Below are 16436 nucleotides of genomic sequence, written 5' to 3' on the forward strand. Positions count from 1 at the left end.
TTAGATAGAAGACCTCCTAAAGGGGTCTTCTATAGACGACCTCCTAAAGGGGTTTCTATAGATAGAATACCTCCTAAAGGGGTCTTCTATAGATAGAAGACCTCCTAAAGGGGTATACTATTGATAAAAGATCTCCTAAAAAGAGGTCTTCTATAGATAGAAGACCTGCTAAAGGGAACTTCTATGAATAGAAGAGCTCCTAAAATGGTCTTCTATAGATACAAGACCTCCTAAAGAGGTCTTCTGTATATAAAACCTCCTAAAGTGGTCTTCTTTAGATAGAAAACCTCCTAAAGGGGTCTTCTGTATATAAAAGACCTTCTAAAGGGGTCTTCTTTAGATAGAAGACCTCCTAAAGGGGTCTTCTTTAGATAGAAGACCTCCTAAAGGGGTCTTCTTTAGATAGAAGACCTCCTAAAGGGGCCTTCTATAGATAGGAAACCTTCTAAAGAGGTCTTCAAAGGGTAGAAGAATTCCTAAAGCGGTCTTCTATAGGTAGAAGACATACTAATGAGGCCTTCTATAGATAGAAGATCTCCTAAAGTGGACTTCTATATATAGAAGACCTCCTAAAGTGGACTTCTATATATAGAAGACCTCCTAAAGGGATCTTCTATAGATAGAAGACCTGCTAAAGAGTCTTCTATAGATAGAAGACCTCCTAAAGGGGTCTTCTATAGATAGATACCTCCTTAAGGGGTAAAAGGCCGCTTAAAGGGGTCTTCTTTGGATAGAAGACCTGCTAAAGTGGTATTCTTTGGATAGAAGACCTGCTAAAGTGGTATTCTTTAGATAGAGGACCTCCTAAAGGGGTCTTCTATAAATAGAACACCTCCTAAAGAGGTCTTCTATAGATAAAAGATCTCCTAAAAAGTGGTCTTCTTTATATAGAAGACCTGTTACAAGGGTCTTCTGTCGGTAGAAAACTAACTAAAGAGGTATTCAATGGATAGAAGAACTCCTAAAGGGGTTTACTATAGAGAGAATACCTCCTAAAGGGGTCTTTTTTAGATAGAAGACCTCCTAAAGGGGTCTTCTTTAGATAGAAGACCTCCTAAAGTGGTCTTCTATAGACGACCTCCTAAAGGGGTTTCTATAGATAGAATACCTCCTAAAGGGGTCTTCTATAGATAGAAGACCTCCTAAAGGGGTATTCTATAGATAAAAGATCTCCTAAAAAGAGGTCTTCTATAGATAGAAGACCTGCTAAAGGGAACTTCTATGAATCGAAGAGCTCTTAAGAGGTCTTCTATATATAAGGGGTAGAAGAATTTCTAAAGCGGTCTTCTATAGGTAGAAGACATACCAATGGGGCCTTCTATAGATAGAAGATCTCCTAAAGTGGACTTCTATATATAGATGACCTCCTAAAGTGGACTTCTGTATATAGAAGACCTCCTAAAGGGATCTTCTATAGATAGAAGACCTCTTAAAGGGGTCTTCTATAGATAGAAGACCTCCTAAAGGGGTCTTCTATTGATAGAAGACCTCCTAAAGGGGTCTTCTATAGATAAAAGATCTCCTAAAAAGAGGTCTTCTTTAGATAGAAGACCTGTTACAAGGGTCTTCTATAGGTAGAAGACTAACTAAAGAGGTCTTCAATGGGTAGAAGAACTCCTAAAGGGGTCTACTATAGATGGAATACCTCCTAAAGGGGTCTTCTTTAGATAGAAGACCCCCTAAAGGGTCTTCTATAGACGACCTCCTAAAGGGGTTTCTATAGATAGAATACCTCCTAAAGGGGTCTTCTATAGATAGAAGACCTCCTAAAGGGGATTCTACAAATAAAAGATCTCCTAAAAAGAGGTCTTCTATAGATAGAAGACATGCTAAAGGGAACTTCTATGAATAGAAGAGCTCCTAAAAGGGTCTTCTATAGTTACAAGACCTCCTAAAGGGGTCTTCTATATATAAGACCTCCTAAAGTGGTCTTCTTTAGATAGAAAACCTCCTAAAGGGGTCTTCTGTATATAAAAGACCTTCTAAAGCGATCTTCTTTAGATAGAAGACCTCCCAAAGGGGTTTTCTTTAGTAGACCTCCTAAAGGAGTCTTCTATAGATAGAAAACCTCCTAAAGGAGTCTTTTATGGATAGAAGACCTTCTAAATGAGTCTTCCATAGATAGAAGACCTCCTAAAGGAGTCTTCCATAGATAGAAGACCTTTTAAAGGGAACTTCTATGGATAGAAGGCCTTCTAATGGGATCTTTTAGAGGACCCCTTTAGGAGGTCTTCTATAGATAGGTTAGGTTAGGTTCAGGATGCGTGACTGCCAATGCTGACAGCCACTCCACTCGGAGACCTTGAGGTCCATTGTGATCATCCAGACTATTGTTGTTATTGTTGATTGATGGTGTTTTGTTGTGATGTATATGATGATAATGTATGTAGATGATAATGTGATGTACTTAGGTGAATCCGGTTATTGTGTTGAGTATATGGTGATTGTGTGCATAATGGAGATGATGATTGTTGCTGGTTAATGTGTTTGTTATTGGTGATTGCTGGTGTTGTTGTTGTGATGTAAATCAGGTTATTGTGTTGAATATATGGTGATTGCATGCATAATGGAGATGATGATTTTTTGCTGGTTAGGGTGTTTGTTATGGTGATGCCAAAGATGATAATGTGAGAGTTCCAATGCTATGTGTTTGGGATATGGTTGATTATGTAGGGGGTTTGGATAGGAAGGAGAGGGAGAAAATGGAAGTGTACAGAATAGATGAGAGGAGGGAGAAGAAAATACAGTAATTAGTAATAATCAAGAGTAGGAGAAGAGTAAATGAAAGTAAGGAAAATATGGATATAAGTAAATATGTAAATATAGGTATACTACATGCTACATACGGATGCAGATTAAGACCGCACTGTACTGCCCCAGAGCCACTTAAGGCTCTTGCAGTACGCTACCAAGATTTTTGGGTCGACAGAGGAAAAGTAGGAAAGAGATTCAATCACGTGTACACCAAAAAGTAAATGCCTTTTGACAATTAGTCTAGGACATTTACAAAAAAGGTGCTCAATTGTCTCCGTTTCCTCCTCATCCTCACATAGCCTACAGTACTCAATGCTGTTGCCATCCCACTTGCACGTCATAGATCTAATGCCGCAGTGGCCAGTTATGACTCCTGTGGCGATCCTGATCTCCGACTTGCATAGTGAGAGAAGGGACGCAGTCCTACGCCTCGAGATAGCCGGCCAGATAGACTTTGATACCTTACAACCAGGTACGTCCTGCCATATCCTTTCGGGTTTCTCTGCGTAGAACTGGCTAAGCTTGCCGAGAAAATAGCAAAGCGGGGGTTTGACGTAGTCCTCTACCATAAGGTTAGAGGACTGGGAGCCACGTCTTGCTAATTCGTCAACAATCTCGTTTCCCTCAACATTGCAGTGCCCTGGTACCCAGCATAGCCTAACACGTGAGTTACAAGTTTTTAACAAGGACCTACAGTTTTGAACAATCCTAGATTTAATAGTATAAGACCTTAGCGCCTTAAGGGCGGCCTGGCTATCTACATAGATTGTGACTGCCCTACCTGTTTCGTCCGTCAGTCCTACTATTAATTCTAAGGCCTTCATTACTGCGAAGACCTCCGCTTGAAAGACACTGCAATTCGTATTAAGCTTGTAAGAGCGTTTAATGTTTAGCTCATTGCAGTACACCCCCGCACCAGTACCTTCGACCATCTTAGAGCCATCAGTAAAGATGGAGAGGCTATCGGGTAGTGGCCTGCCATGCTCCCATTCACTTCTGGCAGGGATATAGACCTCCGCTACATCAAAGTCCAGCGAAGGCGAGATGTAGTCTGTTTCAGACCCACCGCCACATAGTCCGATCTGACTGCTAAGATGTAAAATGCTAGCATGTCCAGACCCTGAAGTACGCCATAGATTAAGCTCCTTGAGCCTCAAGGCACTACGGGATGCTAGATACTGAACAGAAGCATCCAGAGGGTGGATTGTTCTTCTATAGATACAAGACCTCCAAGGGGTCTTCTACACATAGAAGACCTCCTAAAGGTGTATTTTATAGAAGACATCCTAAGATAGTCTTCTTCTATAAGAAGACTCTTTGGTCTTCTATATAAAGACATCTTTATCTTCTTTAAGAAGGTGTTTTTGGTTTTCTATATGAAGACCTTCTGAGTATGTTTGGATGATTTCAGACAATTTGAAGTCGATTTAGCCTTGGAAGATGGACCATTTCGGTCAACACTTTTGTTTACATCTCCCACAAAAGTAGAATTTTCTTTCGCTAATATGGTGACAACTCGCGTACAAAATTGCATTTAAGGACATGTCTCGGATAGTTTTGAATTGTTTTGCATGAGATTGTCGTGGCGGCATCTATTACGATGCTACAATTTTTTCGTGGGCAAGTCCACATTTTCTCCGATAATGGCCTAAAAGCTCGAAATGTACAACTTTTATTACCTCCCACACAAAAGTTCAAAATTTTCGCTTACGTGCAGTTTAAGTTCATTTGGAGAACAGTTTTGAACTTTTTAGTGAAGGTTTTCCTGGGAAAGTCCTTCATCCGGACATAATGACTGTTGGATACGATAACTATCGAAAGGAGTGACTGGCATTAGTGCAATCTTTGGACAATGTAATATTTCTCCCAAACTTAAATCAATTTCGACAACAGCCTATATGGGGCAACTCCTTCTCCGATGCCTCTTTCAGAGAAGTATAAAGATTTCATATTCATATTGGTAAAGTGGACAGATTCTTTTTTACTTGTTCTAAAAAGTCAATATTTAGCCGTGTAAGATGAGGCCATAAAATTCAAACTGGGTGTCTGTTGTTGTAACAGATTTCCAGTTGTATCCGTGTAAATTTTCCCTGGTGGAGGATTTCAAATACTACGCCTAGTATTTTCTGGTTTTAAATAGTTGGTATACACCTTTTCTCGACAACGATGTTTAATGAACTGCTGGTTTCCTTGGTCCATGATGTCGCTTTGGATCTTGAATAAAATCTGAGTGGGACGTTATGTAGTTATTGCTTTTTGCACTTATGTATACGCCATCTATCAGGTATGTGATGAAAACCGAATCGACTCGATTTGCAGAATCGAAATGGTATATAATCGGAGTGCATTTGATGATGATATATAGTTTTGCTTCGCAAACGCTCCTTATTTGAATAATATTTTTAAAATCAATTTTCAATTTCATTAAAATATTCACAAAAATCAGAGATATACGATTTCGATTTATGGCAAAACGAGTCCAATCCACTTGTTTCTTCGTGCTGGTTGACGAAGGTGGTAATCTCGGTCGTAAGTACGGGTTTTTATTATTTGGGTCTGTACTTTCATAATTAACGAATGTTTTTCGGGAACGTAGGCACAAAAATAAAGTAGTCTTTTCGTCACCGTAAATGCTAAAAGTCGTAACTAACAAAATAATAATTTTAAAGGAGAAGCAAAAAACGTTATAAAATAAAAAACTGTTTTATAGAATATTAATCTTATGAAGGCGAGTATATGGGATATTATCAATCATATACGAAGGGGAGTAAGTAATGAAACCAAAACCGCGGAAACGCTTGGTTTTGGGATCCGTCATTACAACAAAATCTGCAATGTTATTCCATTTTCCGAAATGCCTTGTCATGAATAGGATCGTTATTTTGTATTTTAATTTTAGTCTTATGTATTAGATTCAATCAAAAAACTAATTTTGATTTTTTTGGAGATACGACTTCGGGCATTTATGGTGACGATATGTATGTAGATGTGCTCATTAATTGTCACAACAACTCTTGCATTTATTTTTTTTAATAATTTTCATTACAAGAACTCGCAATGCTTAAAAATTTTTTAATTTTTTTGGAGTATAAAATCCTTTAACGATACAAAAGAGAATTTGTGCCGATCGTAAAGTGTATTTGTTAAATACCGAAAAAATAAGTAATCGGACTGAATAACTAAAGTTTTGTTCGTGAGTGTTTATGTGTGAAATGTTTGTATGACAAAATAGAAATGAATAGATTGGAAATAAAAAAATTATAAATACACTTTAGTTTTTAAGATTATAATGTTAAATTTAAGATATTCAAGCTTAATGAATAATAAAAAATAATAAAAAATGTTGAATGAATGTGTTTTCATCGCCACCATTAGGTTTGGTTAGGACAGATTGAAAACGCCATTTCGCTACTCCATCAACAGTCTTATTTACCTTAATATTAAGCGGGGTACACACGATCAGTTTTGACTGTCGATTTTTCGGAAATATCAATAAGTGTCAAACTGTCCAGCAACCACAAAATATTTTGCGGTTGCCTGATGACTGAGAAAAATGAACGGCCACATTGGCAAGCAACCTATTATTTAAGCAAAACTGATCGTGTGTACCACACTTTACCGTGCCTCGGTCACATTATAGATTTTGAGATCCTAGAAAGCTTTTTAGTTGACCTTGTGCATAACACACCTTCCTGGGTGTCGATAAATTCACATTTTCCTGGGATATCTCAGGAAGTTAATAGATTCCTCGGAATTCTTGGCTCAAATTACATACAGAAGACCTTGAATTGTGTTCATTTACACTGTACGTGAGAGAGAGAAGCAAATGCAAAAACAACTCAGTGGGCGCCCTCACTATACGATCTAAGCAAAGAAGCTCGTCCCTGCTTTGGGAGCAGGTTTTTAACAGAATATTTCACAAAATATTTCTTTCAAAATACTCAATGTTGCCGCTGTCAAGCTACTCAAATCCGAAAACTCAAAAAAGTGCGAAGACGTTTTTTGGGGAAAATGACAATATTTTCTTGGATATTTTTGTCTAAGGATATTGTTTCCATCAAAAACTAATTCCAAATTGTCTTTTGCCAGAACAAAATATCTATTAACTGGTATTTTTTGGCATTTTATTTTGAGTTTCTTTTTCAGCACACTCAATTCGAACATACTTAATTATTTAATAATAATTTATTTTATAACGAATAAATATCAAATAGTATGTATCTTAATCTATACTTATAAAAGAGTTCAGTAATGATGACTCACTGACTCACTGATTCACTGACTCACTGACTGACTGACTGACTGATAATCAACGCCCAGACTAAACGGCTAAAGCTAGAATCTTGAAATTTTGGGTGAGGGTCACTCTTGGTCCGAAGGTGTCAGATAAGGCTGGATTTTTGGAAATTCGAACTAGAACTGTACTAAAAGTACTAAAAGGTACTAAATATGGTACCCTTTGTATTAGGCAAACGCGAAGAGCTAGAATTCTGAAATTTGGAATGAGGTTCACTGATGGTGAGTTAGAAAGGTGTACCAAATGGTTTTTGGAAATTCGAACTATAAGTGTGCGAAAAGTACTAAAAGTTACTAAATTTAGTACTATTTGGTATTACGTGAACGGATAGAGCTAAAATCTTGAAATTTGGAATGCAAATCATAGTTAGAAAGATGAGTTGATACAAGGAGGTGGTTTTGAAAATGTGCACTCATGTGTACGAATAGTACTAAATGGTACTAAATTTGGTACAATTTGAATTAGGGCGAACCGATAAAGTTGGAATTCTGAAATTTGTGAATTACTATTACTGTTGGAGTGTAGGTTAGAGATATGGAGGTAGTTTTCGAAGTTCGTACATATGGGTACGAAAGGTACTAAATAGTACCAAATAAGGTGCAATTTGGATTTGGGGGAACGGATGGAGCTGGAATCCTGAAATTTAGAATTAGGATTACTGTCGGGGTGTAGGATAGAAGTATTTTGGAAATTCGTACTTTTGGGTACGAAAAGTACTAAATGGTACCAAATTTGGTACAATATGAATTTAAGTGATCGGATAGAGCTGGAATAGTGAAATTTGGAATTAAGATTACTATTGGAGTGTGGGATTTGGATACTTTTGGAAATTCGTACTTATGGCAACGAAAAATACTAAATGGTACCAAATTTTGTACAGTTTGGATTTGGGTGATCAGATACATTTGGAATCCTGAAATTCGAAAGTAAGATTACTTTTGGAGTGTTGGATAGAAGTAGGTTTGGAAATTCGGACCTATGGGAACAAAAAGTACTAAATGGTACTAAATTTGGTACAATTTGATGATGAAGCTGTAATTCTGAAATTTGGAATTAAGATTACTGTTCGCGTGTAGGATTGATGTAGTTGTGGATATTGGTACTCTTGGGTACGAATAGCACTAAATAGTACCAAATTTGGTACAATTTGGATTTGGGTGAACGGATATAGCTGAAATTCCGAGATTTGGAATAAGGAGTACTATTGGAGTGTGTTTTGGAAATTTTTAGTTATGGGTAGGAAAAGTACTAAATAGTACTAAATTTGGTACAATTTAGATTTCAAGGATGGGATACATTTGGAATCGTGAAATTCGGAATTAAAATTGTTGTTGGAGTGTTGATAGAGGTAGGTTTGGAAATTCGTACTTTGGATACGAATAGTACTAAATGGTAGCAAATTTGGATTTGAGTTATCGGATGTATCTGGAATTCTGAAATTCGGAATTAAGCTTATTGTATGAACATAGCACTGAGGTAGTTTTGAAAATTTGTACTTATGTGTACGAAAAGTACTAGATGGTACCAAATCTGGTACCATTTGGATTTGGGTGAACGGTGAACTGGAATCCAGAGATTCGGAATAAGGATTACTGTTGGTGTGTAGGATTGATGAAGTTTTTGAAATTTTTAGTTTGGGTACGAAAAGTACTAAATGGTACCAAATTTTAATTTATGTCATTGGATACATTTGGAATCCTGAAATTCGGAATTACGATTACTGATGGAGTGTTGAAAGAGGAAGGTTTGGAAGTACTTACTTTGGATACGAAAAGTACTAAATGGTATCAAATTTGGTACAATTTGGATTACTGTGATCGGATGCAGCTGTAATCCTGAAATTTGGAATTAAGATTACTGTTGGCGTGTAGGATTGAGGTAGTTGTAGAAATTCGTACTCATGGGTACGAAAGTACTAAATGGTACCAAATTTGGTACAGTTTGCATTTGGGTGAACGGATATAGCTGGAAACCCGAGATTTGGAATAACGAGTACTGTTTGAGTGTAGGATTGATAAAGTTTTGGAAATTTGTAGTTATGGGTAGGAAAAGTACTAAATAGTACTAAATTTGGTACAATTTGGATTTCAGTGATAGGATACATTTGGAATCGTTAAATTCGGAATTAAAATTGATGTTGAAGTGTTGATAGAGGTAGGTTTAGAAATTCGTACTATGGATACGAATAGACCTAAATGGAACCAAATTTGGATTTGAGTTACATTTTGAACATAGCACTGAGGTAGTTTTGAAAATTTGTACTTATGGGTACGAAAAGTACTAAATGATACTAAATTTGGTACAATTTGGATTTTGGTGATCTGATGTAGCTGCCATCCCCAATTTTGAATTTAAAATACCTGTTGAATTGTAGGATTGATAAAATTTTGGAAATTTTTAGTTATGGGTAGGAAAAGTACTAAATAGTACTAAATTTGGTACAATTTGGATTTGAGCGAACGGATAGAGTTGGAATCAAGAAATTTGGAATTAAGATTATTGTTGGAGTGTAGGATTGAGATATAGAAGTAGTTTTTGAAATTCGTACTTATGAGTGCGAAAAGTACTAAATTTGGTACAATTTGGATTTGAGCAAACGGCTAGAGCTGTAATCTTGAAGTTTGGAATTAAGATTACTGTTGTGGTGTAGGATTGATGAAGTTTTGGAAATTCGTACTTATATGTACGAAAAGTACTAAACGGTACTAAATTTGGTACAACTTGGATTTGAGCGAACGGGTAGAGCTGGAATCAAGAAATTTGGAATTAATATTACTGTTGGAGTGTAGGATTGAGATATGCTACAACTTGGATTTGAGCGAACGGTTAGAGCTGGAATCTTGAATTTTGGAGTTAATATTATTGTTGGGGTTAGTTTTGGAAATGCGTACTTATTTTTAGAAATGCGTACTTATGCTTACAAAAAGTACTACATTTCGTACAATTAGGATTTAGGTGAAATTATAGCGCTCGAATCCTGAAATGTGGAATTAGGTACACTTAGGGGTACGAAATGGTTCCATGTATGGTACAATTTTGTATTGGATGAACGGATAGATCTGGATTCGTGAGATTTGTAATTAAGATTATTGTTATCATTTGCTTATAACGTCCGATTTAAGAAATATGTGCCATAAATATACGTAAAAAGTTGTAAATGGCACAGGATTTGGTACAATTTGTTATTGTGTAATGGGAATTTTGAAATAATAGGAGGAGGTTCGTATGTATATATTTACATGTAAAGTACTAAATAGTTCTATAATTGGGGGAACAGATAGAGCTAGAAATAAGGATGGCGGTTGTTGGGTTAGGCCGTATTTGCGCTGAGAACCTCAATTAAAATATCTCAAAAAATGTGGATTGCTCTTGATGTGTAGGCGTGACAAAAATCGAACTAAAGTGGTACGTATTAGTACACAAAATGTTTCCACCATTCTATATTATATATTGTTCATTTGTTTTATATATTTAACGCATACGAAGTAGCGGGCACTTTGCTAGTACATATATAAAAGAGCTTAGTGATGACTGAGTGAGTGACATGTATATCATCGCCCAGACGAAACCGCTGAAGCTAGAAAGCTGAAATTTTGACTGTGGGTTGCTGTCGGTGAGTAGGGGTGAGATAAGGCTGGGTTTTTGGAAATTCGACCTATAAGGGTACGAAAAGTACTAAAAGGTACTATATATGGTACCCTTTGTATTAGGCAAACGGGAAGAGCTAGAATTCTGAAATTTGGAATGAGGGTAACCGATGGAGAGTAAGAAAGATGTACCAAAGGGTTTTGGGAAATTCGACCTCTAAGTGTACGAAAAGTACTAAATTTAGTACCAATTGTATATTTTGAACGGATTTAGCTAGAAACGTGGAATTTGGTATGGAATTGAAGGTTGGGAAGTCGTCTTTATAAAAGGAAATGGTTTGTGAAATTCGTACTCATGTGTACGAAATGTTCTAAATGGTACTAAATTTAGTACAATTTGGATTTGGGTGAAAGGATAGAGCTAGAAACCTGACATTTGGAATTAAGATTACTGACGGAATATAGGATTGCGATATGTGTGTAGTTTTCGAAATTTGTACTTATGTGTACGACAAGTACTAAATGGTACTAAATTTTGTACAACTTGGATTTGGGTGAAAGGATAGAGCTGGAAACTTTAAATTTCGAATTAAGATAACTGTTGAAGTGTACGATTGATATATGGTTTAATTTTAGTACTTGTGTTTACGAAAAGTACTAAATGGTACTAAATTTGGTACAATTTGGATTTGGTTGAATGAATAGAGCTGGAACCCAGCAAGTTCGTACTTATTTCGTACTAGAATTTGAAATTTGGAACGAGGGTCACTGATGGAGACTTATAGAGAGAACCCTTTGGTATGGTTTTTGGAAATTCCACCTATAAGTGTACGAAAAGTACTGAAAGTTACTAAATTTGGTACTAATTGCATATTTTGAGCGGATATAGCTACAAGCTACAAAGTGGTGTTGACATAAGGAAATGATTTTGGAAGTTCGTACTTATGTTTACGAGAAGTAATAAATGGTACTAAATTTGGTACAATTTGGATTTGGGTGAACGGATAGAGATGAAAACCCGAAATTTGGAATTTAGATTACAGTCGTGAAATATGGGGGTAGTTTTGGAAATTCATACTTACGTGTACGAAAAGTACTTAATGGTAGTAAATTTGGTAAAATTTGGATTTGGATAGGCGTGGAAAACTGAAATTTGGAATTAAGATTACTGATGGAGTGAAGGAGTGAAGGACTGAGGTAGTTTTGGAAATTCGTACTTATGGGTACGAGAAGTACTAAACGGTACTAAATTTGGTACAAATTGGATTTGGGTGAACGGATAGAGCTGGAATCCTGAAATTTTGAATTTATTTACTTTACGAAAAGTTGTATACGGTACTAAATTTGGTACAATTTGGATTTGGGTGAACGGATAAAGCTGGAATGCTGAAATTTGGAACTAAGATTACTTTTGGAGTGTAGGTTTAAGAATTCGTACTTATGGGTACGGAAAGTACTAAATGGTACTAAATTTGGTAAATTTTGGATTTGCATAGACATCAACCTGAAATTTGGAGGTAAGATTACTGTTGGACTGAAGGATTGAGTTAGTCTTGGAAATTCGTACTTATGGGTACGGAAAGTACTAAATGGTACTAACTTTGGTATAATTTAGATTTGGGTGAACGGATAGAGCTGGAATCCTGAAATTTGGAAGTAAGATTACTGTTGGACTGTAGGATTGAGTTTGTCTTGGAAATTCGTACATATGGGTACGGAAAGTACTACATTTGGTACAATAGCACTAAATTTGGTACAATTTAAATTTAGGTGAACGGACAGAGCTGGAATACTGAAATTTTTAATTAAGATTTCTGTTGGGGTGTAGGATTGAGCAAGTTTTGGAAATTCGTACTTAGGGGATAGGAAAAGTACTAAATGGTACTCAATTTGGATTTGGATGCACGGATAGAGTTGGAATCCTGAAATCTGGAATTAAGGTTACTGGTGGAGTGAAGAACTGAGGTAGTTTTGGAAATTCATACTTATGGGTACGGAAGGTACTAAATGTACTAAATTTTGTACAATTTGGATTTGGGTGAACAGATGGAGCTTGAATCCTGAGATTTATAATTAAGTTTACTTATGGGGTGTAAGATTGAGGAAGTTTTGGAAATTCGTACTTATGGGTACGGAAAGTACTAAGTGGCACTAACTTTGGTATAATTTAGATTTGGGTGAACGAATAGAGCTGGAATCCTGAAATTTGGAATTAAGATTACTGTTGGACTGCAGGATTGAGTTAGTCTTGGAAATTCGTACTTATGGGTACGGAAAGTACTAAACGGTAAAAATTTGGTTCAATTTGGATTTGGGTGAACGGAGACAGCTGGAATCCTGAAATTTAGACTACTGTTGGAGTGTAGGACTGAGATAGTTTTGGAAGTTCGTACGTATGGTTACGAAAAGTAATAAATGGTACTAAATTTGGAACAATTTATTTTTGGATGGGCGGCTAGGGTAGAATCCTGAAATTTGGAATTACTGTTGGAGATAGTTATTGAAATTCGTACTTTTATACGAAAAGTATTAATGGTATTATGAATAGAGATGGAATTCGGAAATTTGGTATTATAGACGCTCTTGATCAGTAGGGTTGAGGTATGGATGTGGTTGTGGATATACGTACAATAAGTGTACGAAAATTACAAAATGGCACAGAATTTGGTTCAAATGTTGTATTTTTTTATTTTTGCCTTATTAAGGCGAAGGTTATTTATAGTGATATTTAATTAATTCTCTTTCGAGTTGAGCTGTTTATACCTAAGAAAATTTTATTGTGTAAATAGTAGAGCTGAAATTGTGAAATTCGGTATTATGTATACGAAAAATACTAAATTGCGGTTGGGATTTAGTTTTGGTTAAAAGGCAGTAGTTTTTTAACTTATACATATTATAAGTACTGAATTTGGTACCAGTTTTACGTTGCTTGAAGGGATAAAGATGGAATTTCGAATTGTTGTATGAGGGATGGTGTTGGTGTTTAGATAAGGATATTTTGAAATGCATACAAATTCTTAAATTAGGCTGACGGCTGGCTGACTTATTAAGAAATACGAAATGTACTGAATGGTATTAAATTTGACGTTGGTGTATCAATGAAGCAGGGATTATATAATTAGTGTGTGAAAAGTACAAAATTGCAATAAATTTGGTAGTGGGCTTAGGAATAGAAGTGGAATTCTGGTATATTATTTATTTGTCAGGTTTATTGTTAAAATTATAATAAATGTACAAGAAGTATTAAGTAATACTTAATATTGAAGCACTGGTATTGAGTAAATCGATAAATGAAATTTGCTGTGAGGATCACTGTTCAGATTGGATCAGAATGTTTATTAAAATCCACCTTTAAATGCATGAAAGGTTTCTACATGTAATACATTGGCATTGGGTGAACAAGTAGAGGTAAAACTGTAACATATGAGCTAAGGTTTTGGATTCTAAAAATTGCAATGAATAATGTACTATTGTTTCTATATTAACACGAATTCGGTTTCTAAATAATGTAATAATTGTTCCACAAACATCTCAGACGGGACAAGGGAGACTTCTCTCATATCAAAGAGTGCACCCCAATTCATAATAGCTCCGAACAACGTGCCTTACAACACCACTTGTAGAGAAGTTTTACATGGCTGAAATACTCAGGAAATGTCGGCAACATTACTGTGGGGTATTTTGCCACCGTCGAAAACTTGATGTTGTCTGGCCGGATAATCGATCGGTTTTCTACATTCTGATATCAAAAATTCCAAAATTCGGTTGGAAAATGTGTATAAAATTTTCAAAATACCCATACCGTTCCAATAGAACATGGACTGAAATTTAAAATGTAGGCCGCTGTTGAAGTGGAGAGGTCTTTTTTTGAGATTCGAACAAAACGTGTACGAACTGTACTTGAAAGAGATTAAGTATCAATTCAAATAGGTATTAGTACATAAAAATTTTCAGTGTTCACCATATTAAATATTGTTTATTTGAATATTACCCTGCGTTTACAAATGACAGGACAGTTGACTTCATGTATTGATTGTCAAAATACCACAACTTGCCTGTGTGACGTAGGCGTCCCGACAACTGCAAAAACAGTTGTAAAATTTTGAATGAAAATCATCGACATCCTTTTGTTTTCCGTTCACATATTTTGTTTTTGTTAATGTTCTTTTGTTTTCAACACATTTCAATTATTATCTCACTTATTTTTACAAAAATGCCAACAATTTGTCTTCCTTACTGTCTGTGAAAAAATGATGGACAGCTGGAAGACAAACGACAAATATATGTATGTGTTAGTAAATCAGAGTTGTATTTGAAGACAAACTGTCTGGTGTAAACGCCTAGTTATTCTTTTTCCGCATACGAAGTAGCGGGCATTTTGCTAGTTATTTTATAAAATAAAATAAATGTTTACATTTGACTTAAAACTGTTTTAATAATAACTAATTTATCTTTTTACGAAATACTCAACAAATTATCCGTTGTGGATTTTAAATCTAGCCGTTTAATATCTTTGGCATATTTATGCCATTTTCATACCAACATTTGAATCACGTTTTTTGCTCTCATAATTACGTTCACGAATTAACCCGTTCATACGACATGGTACACAATTCATACCAACATGATTCATATTTTCATACTTTTTTTTTACTGATTTTAAAGAAATTTTCGGCAAAAACACGAATAAAATTAATTGATACGAATCGAAAAAATATTTGTCCTTCTTTTAGATATCTATTTAATATTAAATTGTATTGTTTTCATTCATGTTTTCTATTTTTTCTCACAATTTTGGTGTTTTGTTGTTGGTGTGTCAAAAATTGATTTTTGGCCAAAGAATTCACATTTGCGACCAATATTTGTTGATACGAAAACAAGTAAAAAAGTATCAGTCCGCTTTGCCGACAGAGATATACCCTCAGCCTGTGTATATTGAAACAATTTTTTCCAAAAAACTTATATATTTAGGGGTTTTTAAAATTGTTGGGAATTTGAGCAGACACAAATGTTCATGCGGAGGAGATACTTAAAGGAATGGATTTACATTGACCATTAAGTGGATTTTTACACCCTTCGGGTTTTTACACCCTTCGGGATGTTTGCTCAAGAAGTATGGACTTGCCCTTGAAAAAACGTTTACCATCGTAATTGAGGCAGCGAATGCAAGTTGCTGCAACAAAAATTCAAAGTGATTTAATAGCAGGCCTTAAAGTGAACTTATCCGAAATTTTGTGTGGGAGGTACCGGATGGAGTGGACAAATATAGTCCATATTTGAACCTGATCTATATCCAGTAGATATATTATATATATAATTGTTCCACAAACATCCCAGATGGGACAAGGGAAATATATTACGATGTGTAAAGTATGGACCAATTCGGCCACTCTCTTCAAGAGTTACAAATTTTCCGAACATTTTTGAACTTTTGTGGGGGAGGTACCTGAAGGAGTGGACCGATATGGCTTATCTTCAAACGCAAACTATGTTTGGATAAAATATTACTAAGGCTAAATTTTGGACCGAATCGGCAGATCCGTTCTAGAGTTAACTTGCGCTCCAACCACCTCACACGGTGTCATAGGGGTTTTTTTGCAACTTTCAGGCTATTTTCTCAGGAAGTATGGACTTGCCCCTAATGAAACTTTTACCGTCGTATGGAGGGCAGTGAATACAAGTTGCTAAAACAAAAATCAGAGCGATTCGAGAGATGGCCCTAAACTGAACTCTTGCGAAATTTTGTGTGGGAGGTACCCGAAGGAGTAGGCCGATTGAGTCTATATTGAAACATTATC

The 16436-nt window shown here is 35.8% G+C and overlaps 1 long non-coding RNA gene across 1 annotated transcript; it reads left to right on the forward strand.

The window, feature by feature from the left end:
- Window positions 1-1947: 1947 nt before the first annotated feature.
- Window positions 1948-6102, forward strand: LOC141387772 (uncharacterized). The gene is made up of 2 exons (XR_012408634.1): window positions 1948-2110; window positions 2229-6102. It is a non-coding gene; the product is annotated as an uncharacterized lncRNA (long non-coding RNA).
- Window positions 6103-16436: the final 10334 nt, after the last annotated feature.

Source organism: Musca autumnalis, unplaced genomic scaffold (assembly GCF_047663935.1).
Source record: "Musca autumnalis isolate F117 unplaced genomic scaffold, ASM4766393v1 scaffold_5, whole genome shotgun sequence".
Lineage (NCBI taxonomy): Eukaryota > Metazoa > Arthropoda > Insecta > Diptera > Muscidae > Musca > Musca autumnalis.